We start from the raw sequence: 9,479 nt of genomic DNA, 5'->3' as shown, positions 1-9,479 counted from the left end.
ACTAAAAGAAGTGGAATTTGAACCTCAAATTGTAACCTAATGAATTCTGTGAACAATGAAAGACATTTAAGAAAAGGAGTATTCTCCTGAAGATTGAGGGAAATCCATTGAGGAAGTCACATCACATATCACATTAAACAAAAAACTGATAAAATTCCTCAGATATTTCTGTTATTTCCCCCCAAAGCTTCTTACCCTCAGAAGTAACTGGTTTCTTTCCTCTGATGTTACAGAGGGAAAAAATTATAACTGTTTAATCAATATAAAAGACAAGGTTTATGTGGAAAGATTGCCTATCACCAAAGCTGCATACATAAAAAAGCCGCAAAAATTTTACTTAAAAAAAAAAATAGGGAGAGAGGAAAAACATAGCCAAGCTAAAAGCAAAAACTGAAGATGTCAAAAAAAAAGAGAGTGAACTTTAACTCTAAGCAGCACAAGGACTCTGAAGTGAAAATGGAGTTTTTGAAGCTAGGAGAACCTTAAATGCTGGGCCTAGAGAGAGGACACCTGTTCGGGAAGGAAAGGGCAGCTCACACCCTGCACACAGGGAGCCGGATCAGAGCCACATGCATTAAGCTAGGAGATCGGGAGGGCTGTTCCAACTCTGCAATAAAGATTTAGAAATATTATCCAATGAAGCTGAGACAAGAATAGACAAGAAAGGAGAGTATCTTTGTGACCTGAGGTGGAGAGCAATTTCATAAACAATTAAAAAATACAAGCCATGGAGGAAAATTTGTTGAACACAATTATATCAAGACAAAGGATTTCTTTCTTTTCTTTCTTTCTTTCTTTCTTTCTTTCTTTCTTTCTTTTTCTTTCTTTCTTTCTTTTTTTCTCTTTCTTTCTTTCTTTTCTTTCTTTCTTAAAAAGATTTTATTTATTTATTCATGAGAGACACAGAGAGAGAGAGAGAGAGAGAGAGAGAAGCACAGACACAGGGAGAAACAGGCTCCATGCAGAGAGTCTCCAGGATCACACCCTAGGCTTGAAAGCAGCGCTAAACCGCTGAGCCACCCAGGCTGCCCAAGACAAAGTATTTCCATTCAATGAAGGGCACCAGGAATAAAACTATAGAGGAGAGTCCTCCAGCAAGCCAAGATGCCGAAAGGAAAGAAGGCAAAGGGGAAGAAGGTGGCCTCCGCCCCTGCTGTTGTGAAGAAGCAGGAGGCCAGGAAGGTGGTCAATGCCCTGTTCAATAAAGACCCAAGAATTTTGGCATTGGACAGGACATCCAGGCCAAAAAGTACTTCACCCTCTTTGTCAAATGGCCCCACTACATCTGGCTGCAGTGGCAAAGGGCTATTCTCTATAAATGTTTAAAAGTGCCTTCCGTGATCAACCAGTCACCCAGGCCTTGGACCACCAAACAGCTACTCAACTGCTTAAGATGGCCCACAAGTACAGACCAGAGATGAAGCAAGAGAAGAAGTAGAGATTGTTGGCTCAGGCTGAGAAGAAAACTATGTGCAAAGGGAATGTCCCCACTAAGAGGCCACTTGTCCCTTGAGCTGGGGTTAACACTGTCACCACCTTGGTGGAAAACAGGAAGGCTCAGCTGGTAGTGATCACATGCGATGTGGATCCCACTGAGCTCATTGTCTTCCTGCCTGCCTTGTGTCATAAGATGGGGGTTCCTTACTGCATTATGAAGGGAAGGCCAGGCTGGGGAGTCTGGTCCACAGGAAGACCTGCACCACTGTTGCCTTTACACGGTAACTTGGAAGACAAGCGGCTCTGACTTATCTGGTAGATGCCATCAAGACCAATTACAATGACAGATATGATGAGATCTGGTGCCACTGGGGAGGCAATGTCCTGTGTCCAAAGTCGGTGGCTTGCATCGCCAAGCTGCAAAAAGCAAACGCTAAAGAATTGGCCACCAAACTGGGCTGAATGGACGCTGTTGAATTTTCTGTACATAAAGGTAATAAAAGATTCCTTTCAAAAACAAAAAACAGAAAACAAACAAAACAAAAAACAAAAAAACAACTACAGAGGAGAATATGCATATATTTGTGTTGTCTATGGCAAGAAAAGGGTTAAGCAGTAAGTCTACAGTTTTTTCCTTTCCATTTATTGGGGGAGGGGGAAGAGAGTGGGGGCAGAAACAAGGCAGATGTCTAGGCCTAATCTCCTCGTGAAAATGTTAATGACTACCTCCTAGCAAAAGAGTTAAAAGTATTTGCTAACAGGGGAGGGCTTATCTTTGGAATGCTTTTAACTGGATGAACCCTGTTGGTTGGATTGCTTATGGTAAATACACCAGGAATCTATACATTTATGGGCATAGCCCATGGGAAAATATCATGTAATGGATACAACCATCTAAGTATAAATTGGAGATGTTTCATGACCTAGATGACAAAATATTGATTTGTCCCATATCTAATGAACTAAACTTGATCATATAGTCAAGATGGTGTCTGTCAAGTTTCTCCACTATGAAGTTACTATGTTCCCTTTGTAATTAATACATACTTATAGGGGGGTATACTTTGAGATTATACAAATATCCTGTTTGTCATCAAAATCACTCTTTCACTTTAGCCTTCCTTGATAATTCTTCCTTAATGTAATTGTTCTATCATGGCTGCCAAATGACGATGTTATAACTGAATCATTTGCTCTACATTTATTAGTTGACATTTTAATGTGAAGATGACCTTTCCCCTCCTATTTGTTATTTCATTATTTATCTGTATCAGCAGGGACTCATAGATTCTTACTTTATTCCTTAAGTTATGACCTATTATTACCATTATTGACTTTGTTATGTAGCTTATCCCAGATTTGGCAAGTGGGTGTGCCTTGTTTTTTGTTTGTTTTTATAGTAGGTGAAATTACATAAAAGTTAAAAAGAGGGACGCCTGTGTGGCTCAGCAGTTTAGTGCCTGCCTTTAGCCCAGGATGTGATCCTACAGTCCCAGGATTGAGTCCCACATCAGGCTCCCTGCATGGAGCCTGCTTCTCCTTCTGCCTGTGTCTCTGCCTTTCTCTCTCTCTCTCTGTCTCTCATGAATAAATAAATAAAATATTTTTATAAAAGATTTAAAAAAAACGAAGAAACAATAATATTCCTAGCAATACATTTAAAAAATGTATAAAGCAAAACCACGTAGGAACTCAAATAATATAAAGCTATTGGGATTTTTTTTAACTCTCTGAATCTGATGGATGAAGTAGACCACACAATCAGATGGATGAAGAGGGCCATTATTAAGGGTATAGGAGATGTGAATAACATAGCTAAAAAGACTCATCTACTACATATAAAATACTGCATCTAACAGAAAATTCACACTCTTTTTGAGGAACCATAAAACACTTTTTACACTTTTCATTTGGAAATAATTTTAAATATACAGAAAGTTAAATCGGGAAAAATATAAATAACAAAAAGAACACCTGTATAGCCTTTACTCTGATTCACCTACTCTAAACATTTTACCTATTTGTATTATCATTTTCTGTGTGTATGAGTGTGTAAATTTTTTCCTGAATTATTTGAGTGTAAGTTACACACATTGTCATCATTAACCCCTAAATGCCTCAATGTGTATGTCCTAAAAATAGGAATATTCTCTCATAGTACCACTATATAGTTACCAACTTTATAAATTCTTATATTGATACTTTACTATCTAATTTCAAATTTTGTCAGTTGAAATAAAAATAGCCTTTATGGGGATCCCTGGGTGGTGCAGCGGTTTGGCGCCTGCCTTTGGCCCAGGGCGCAATCCTGGAGACCCAGGATCGAGTCCCACGTCGGGCTCCCGGTGCATGGAGCCTGCTTCTCCCTCTTCCTATGTCTCTGCCTCTCTCTCTCTCTGTGTGACTATCATAAATAAATAAATAAAAAATTTTTAAAAAATAGCCTTTATGGCATTTTCCCCCCTGCAGCACAGATCCAGTTTAGGGGTAACTATTGTATTTAGTTGTTATTATCTTTAGCCTGTAATGAAATACTTGTAAAAATTGACCAAATTCGTCCACAGTGTGGTACAATTCAACCTCAAACAAACAAATAAAAAAAGATAATTTCATACATATTTTTAAACAAAGAAATAAAACACATAAGCCATGATTTGAAAAGAAAATCAAAGTGGAAATTAGAAACATTTTATACTGAAATATAAAAATCAACCAAACTAACTAACTAGCTAAAATAAAGTGGGGAATAAGAGAATGAAAATAAGCAAGAAAAAAAAAAAAAGAAAATAAGCAAGAAAATTAATTAAATCGATAACAACAATGGAGAGATCATCAATGCAGCCCAAAGCAGAGTCATTAAAAAGATGAATATGAAAGATAATACTCTAAATAATCTGAGCAAGAATAAAAGGAAGAAGGTATAAATAAATAATTGAACTAAAATCATGACATTTTTGCAATGCCTGGGTGGCATACTTGGTTGTACATCAACTCTTGGTTTCAGCTCAGGTCTCTATCTCAGGGTCATGAGGTCAGGTCCAACCTTGGGGTGGAGCTGAGCTGGGAGTCTGCTTAAGATTTTCCCTCCCCTTTTACCCCTCCCCCATGTGAGTGCTCTCTCTCTTTTTCCAAAATAAATAAATAAATCTTTAAAATCATGGCATATTTATAGATACTTTAGAGATATGAAAGAAAATAACTTTAAAAAAGATTTAACCAATACATTTTAAACCTTAGATGCAGGTAAATTTTCTAAAAAACAAAAAAAATATAAAAAAATAAAAATAAAAAACAAACAAAAATTACAAGTTAACAAATTTGATTGAAAACAAAGCTGAATGAACTAATAAACATTAAGAAGTTGAAAAGTTGTCAAAATTTCCCCTCCCTATTCCAAAAAACAATTTTTAAGATGAAAATATATGCTTTTGTCAAGAAAAATACATAATCTGTATTTCATATAACATGTTTCAGAGAATATAGAGGAAAAGTCACAAAATTCAATTTACCTTGATGTCAAAAAGAACAGGGACTGTATAATTATAATCTTATGGACACAGATGCAAAAATCCTAATTTTCAAAAACAACAAATCAAATTCTATAGTATCCTCAACCTTCTCATTATCTGCAGATTCCTATTTATGAATTTGTCTACTTGTCAAATGTATTTGTAACCCCCAAATCAATACTTAAAATGCTTTCGTGGTCATTTACGGAAATGTGCAGAGTTGCAAAAAATTTGAGTTGCAGGACTCACATGTTCCCAGCTAAGGTTAAAAAAGATAACATTCTGCCTTCTGTTTTAGTAATTTTGTAGTAAACAAGTATACTTTTTGTGATCTATTTAGTGCCACGTTTTTCATATTTTTGTATTTTTTCTTGGTGATTTTGCTGCTTAAAATAGCCTAGCACTAAAGTACTATCTAGTGTTCTTGACACAAAGGGTTGTGATGTGCCTTACAGAGAAAATACATGTACTAGATAAGCATTATTTGGGCATGAGTTATAGTATTATTGGCCACAAGTTCAATGTTAATGAATCAAGAATATATATTAAATAAGGTATCTTTAGACAAAAACACATAAAACAAGATTATATATTGATCAGTTGACTAACATGTCTCCAGAGTCCTAGAGGAACCTAATTGTGTATTTCCTCTAGGAACAATGATTCAATATTTATTTATTCAGTGTTTATAGCAAGTTTATAGACCATAACTGCAATTAGTAATGAGAATTAACTGTATATATAATATAAATATGGTAGGTGTAAGTACAAAACAACATATCACAACCAGATAAAGTTTCATCAATGCAAGGATGGTCAACATGAAACTCTCAATATAATTTACCATGTTAGATTTAAAAAGAAACAAATCAATATAATCTTTTCAACAGATTGAGATGAAAGCACTCAGTAAAACTCCATATTCGTTCATGGTAAAGGCTCAGCAAAATAGTAATAGAAGGCAATATCAATGGATTGGTAAATTCATATACAAGAAATAAGAGTCTAAAATAATCCTGGAAACTAAAAGGTAAAATACCTAAATTTACTCAGAGTCATATAAATAAAGACAGTATGATATAGGGACCAGTAAACATATAAAAGACTTCAGGAACAAGCCCAATCAGGGATGAGGCCTTCAAATGTTAAAGAGATGGCAATACAATTAACTAGAAAAATAATGGACACGTCGACAAATGGTCCTGAGTCAACTAGATTTCCAAGTGGGAAACATTAAAAGATTTCCCTCTCATACCATAGGTAGGATAAAAACTCCAAAAGAATTATGGACTTAATTGTAAAAATAATTATTTAATAATTTCAGAAGAAAAAATAGGAGAATATGTTAATAGTTTTGGAGTAATAAAGGATTTCTTAACAACAAAATAAGTTTTTTAAAAACAGAGATCCTGGGCAGCCCTGGTGGCTCAGTGGTTTAGCGCTGCCTTCAGCCCAAGGTGTGATCCTGGAGACCCGGGATGGGGTTGTACATCAGGCTCCCTGCATGGAGCCTGCTTCTCCCTCTGCTTGTGTCTTTGTCTCTGTCTCTCTCTGTGTGTGTCTCTCATGAATAAATAAATAAAATCTTTAAAAAATAAAATAAAAACAGAGATCATAAAGGAAAAAAATGTATGAATTTTGGTACATCAATATTGAAACTTCCAAACAAAATCAATGTCATAAGCATTGTTACAAGACAAGCCACAAAGGATTAGTATTCAGAATATATAAAGGACAAATCAATGAAAAGAGACAAAGAGATCGTGGACATTATTATTTTTTTAAGACAAAGAATTGAGCAGGCATTTTACAAGTGAAGAAATATACAAAGATCTTCAGCCTTGTTAGTAACCAAGGAAGTACAAAATGAAACATACTGAAATATTTTATATCTATCAGTGATAAAAATTAAAAAGTTTTAGAATATCAAGTGTTTACAAGGATGCAAGGAAGGGGAAACTTATAAATTGCTAGGACCTGTTTAAAAAATTATTGTAGCAATAGCTATTAAATTGAAATTAGCATACCCCATGACCCAGAAATTTCACTTTTTTAGTATCTCTGGCACATGTATACATGGAGACTTAAATATGCACTATTATTTGTAACAAGGAAAACAATTTTCAAACAACTCATTATTTATCTGTTGGCAGATGGATAAATTGTGGCATATTTATAGAATCGAATTCTATATGGATTACCATTTCAATGAAACTATGTGCTATCAGCAGATCTCAAAAGATAATGCAGTGCAATAGATGCAGGTTGCAGAATCATATGCATAATGTGACACCATTACGTAATTTTTAAGTCAGAAAATATATATTTACAGAAAGTGTGAAAAGATGGATTGGGTTTGCATCAAACTTATAATGAGAAGATGTGGGGGAAAATAAAGTAGAATTCAACTATCTCTGTAACAACCCTATTTCTTTTAGTACAATTTTTGGAGAAAAATGACAAAACATAAGCATTAGTTAATTTTGAGTAATAGATAAAAAGATTTTAGTTATATGGTTCTCTGTAGTTGTGTCTATTTTTAAAAAATTAATAAAAGAATTTAAACTAAAGTCATAAGTGTTTAACTGAAATTAGACCAAATAAACATGTATCATTGTCAAACTCTGGGTTACTTACTTATTCTGATTAAGTCCTTAATGATGTCCAGAAATATCCCTTACTCTTGTTCACTTTGGGCTGTAAAAATCTCTTGCCTTGCGCAGCACTTGGAGCTCACTTCTATCTGCTAGACTGGATGCAGCCCAAATAATGAAACGCTGAATAAAAGCCTACTATATCAGTACATTGTGGGAAATTTTCTTTTAACACTTAATACCTTGATTTTTTTTTTAAGTGGTATATCCACACAGATAAACAGTAAAGCTGTACTCAAAAACAGTTCAATGAAGTTATTAGTCATATGAAAAATGCTAATGATTTGTAATATTCAGGGAAATAAAGCAAAAATAAAAATGAATATTTAGTAAGTTCTAATTTAATACAAATACAAGTGCAAAGACAAGAATTTGGAAAGAAGTAGAATTCAACCAAAGGTTATTTATCTTATCTCCGAGTGATGTGATGCTCAGACAGATTTTTTTTCCTCGTGATTCCTGTTTTCCAGTTTTTTTTACAGAGAAGGTATTTTAGAATCGGAAAACAGGTTATCGGTGTTAAATCAATTTTTCGTAAAAGCTTGCAAAATTAAAGAATCATTTAAAGTTTGTCTTCTGTTTTCTTTCGTGACTAATATTGAAATAGCATTTTGTTTTTCCTGTTACATAACTGATTTAAAAATTTAGACCAAGTTCTACATAATACTTTGGATCCGTCTTCACCTGGGATTTGGAAAATTTAAAGCCTTCCAAATAGAAATCCATTCCAGGAAGAATGACAAAACATCAGCCATTGCAAATATCTGTCTAATCTTGGGACCTTGAACCTGTTTACTGGTTTACAGAGTGGTAGGGAGAGCCAGAGCCCAACAGTAATCCTACCATTCACTTGCTCTGAGTAACGACCATCTGCTGGGGACTGGGGAGGACCCAGCTCAGTCAATTAGACTGCCTCAGGTTTGCATGATAAAGGAAGGTCACAGAAAGTCAATACAATTGAGAGCAACTCCCCAGGTGGCAGAAAAGATCTGCAAGCAACTGGCAGAAATGGCTTGTGTTTGAGGAGCGCGGCTCCCTCCTTGGAGCTTGCACTTCTCCGAAAGCAGGCGCTTTACAAAATAAAAGTGACGTTCAAAAACATCACTTTGGGTAGGCTTAGATTTTTTGCTTCTTTTTTCCCCTCCATTATTGCATGGAGGAGAGGAGTGAAAGAAAGATGTAAAATGTTTTTTTTTTCTTTTGGGATCTCAGGTACAAAGTTTACCATATTCTTCTGGTTCATAGTTCATTATCCATAGATCCATAGATCTATGATCCATACCATAGATCCATGAGTGGCTTTCTTGTATTTAATCATAAAAATATTTCTCCTTTTGGCCCAAACTCAACTCCCCTCTCCCTCCTCCTTCCTATTCTTTTTTTTTTTTTGTATTTTTTTTATTGGAGTTCTATTTGCCAACGTATAGCATAACACCCAGTGGTCATCCCGTCAACCTCCTTCCTATTCTAATGTGTTGCGTATATGTTCTTAATTATAAGTGTTTTATGAATGAATAGTGAACCAAGCCCTCCTTTTCTCACCTGTTATTCTCTTGTGACAACGTTCTGAGAATTTTTATAAATTAAGGATATTCTGCTGCTTGGAAAGGCCAACTACCCATCTAAAAGTTTGAATAGCAGCATTACAGAGACACTAGGAAGTAAGTCGGAGTGGGAAAGCTCTGCTTATTCTAAGAAACAGCTGGCTTTTTGTAGAGCCAGCCAACAGAATGGTCAGTCAGACAAGAGCAAACCCAAGCACATCATTCATTCCTTCAACAAATATTTATCGAGTGTCCTCTTTGTCTGAGACAGGGTCGGGCAACCAATCACAAATCACCGTTGCCACTCATGCTCTGCCATTTATTAGCTGCATGAT

General features: G+C 35.3%; 1 pseudogene; it reads left to right on the top strand.

Moving 5' to 3' along the window:
• The first annotated feature begins 1,098 nt into the window (after positions 1-1,098).
• On the top strand, positions 1,099-1,899 carry LOC121489828 (annotated as a pseudogene).
• The last annotated feature ends 7,580 nt before the right edge of the window (positions 1,900-9,479 follow it).

Source organism: Vulpes lagopus, chromosome 4, assembly GCF_018345385.1.
Source record: "Vulpes lagopus strain Blue_001 chromosome 4, ASM1834538v1, whole genome shotgun sequence".
NCBI lineage: Eukaryota > Metazoa > Chordata > Mammalia > Carnivora > Canidae > Vulpes > Vulpes lagopus.
This window is presented reverse-complemented; position numbering and strand designations above follow the sequence as displayed.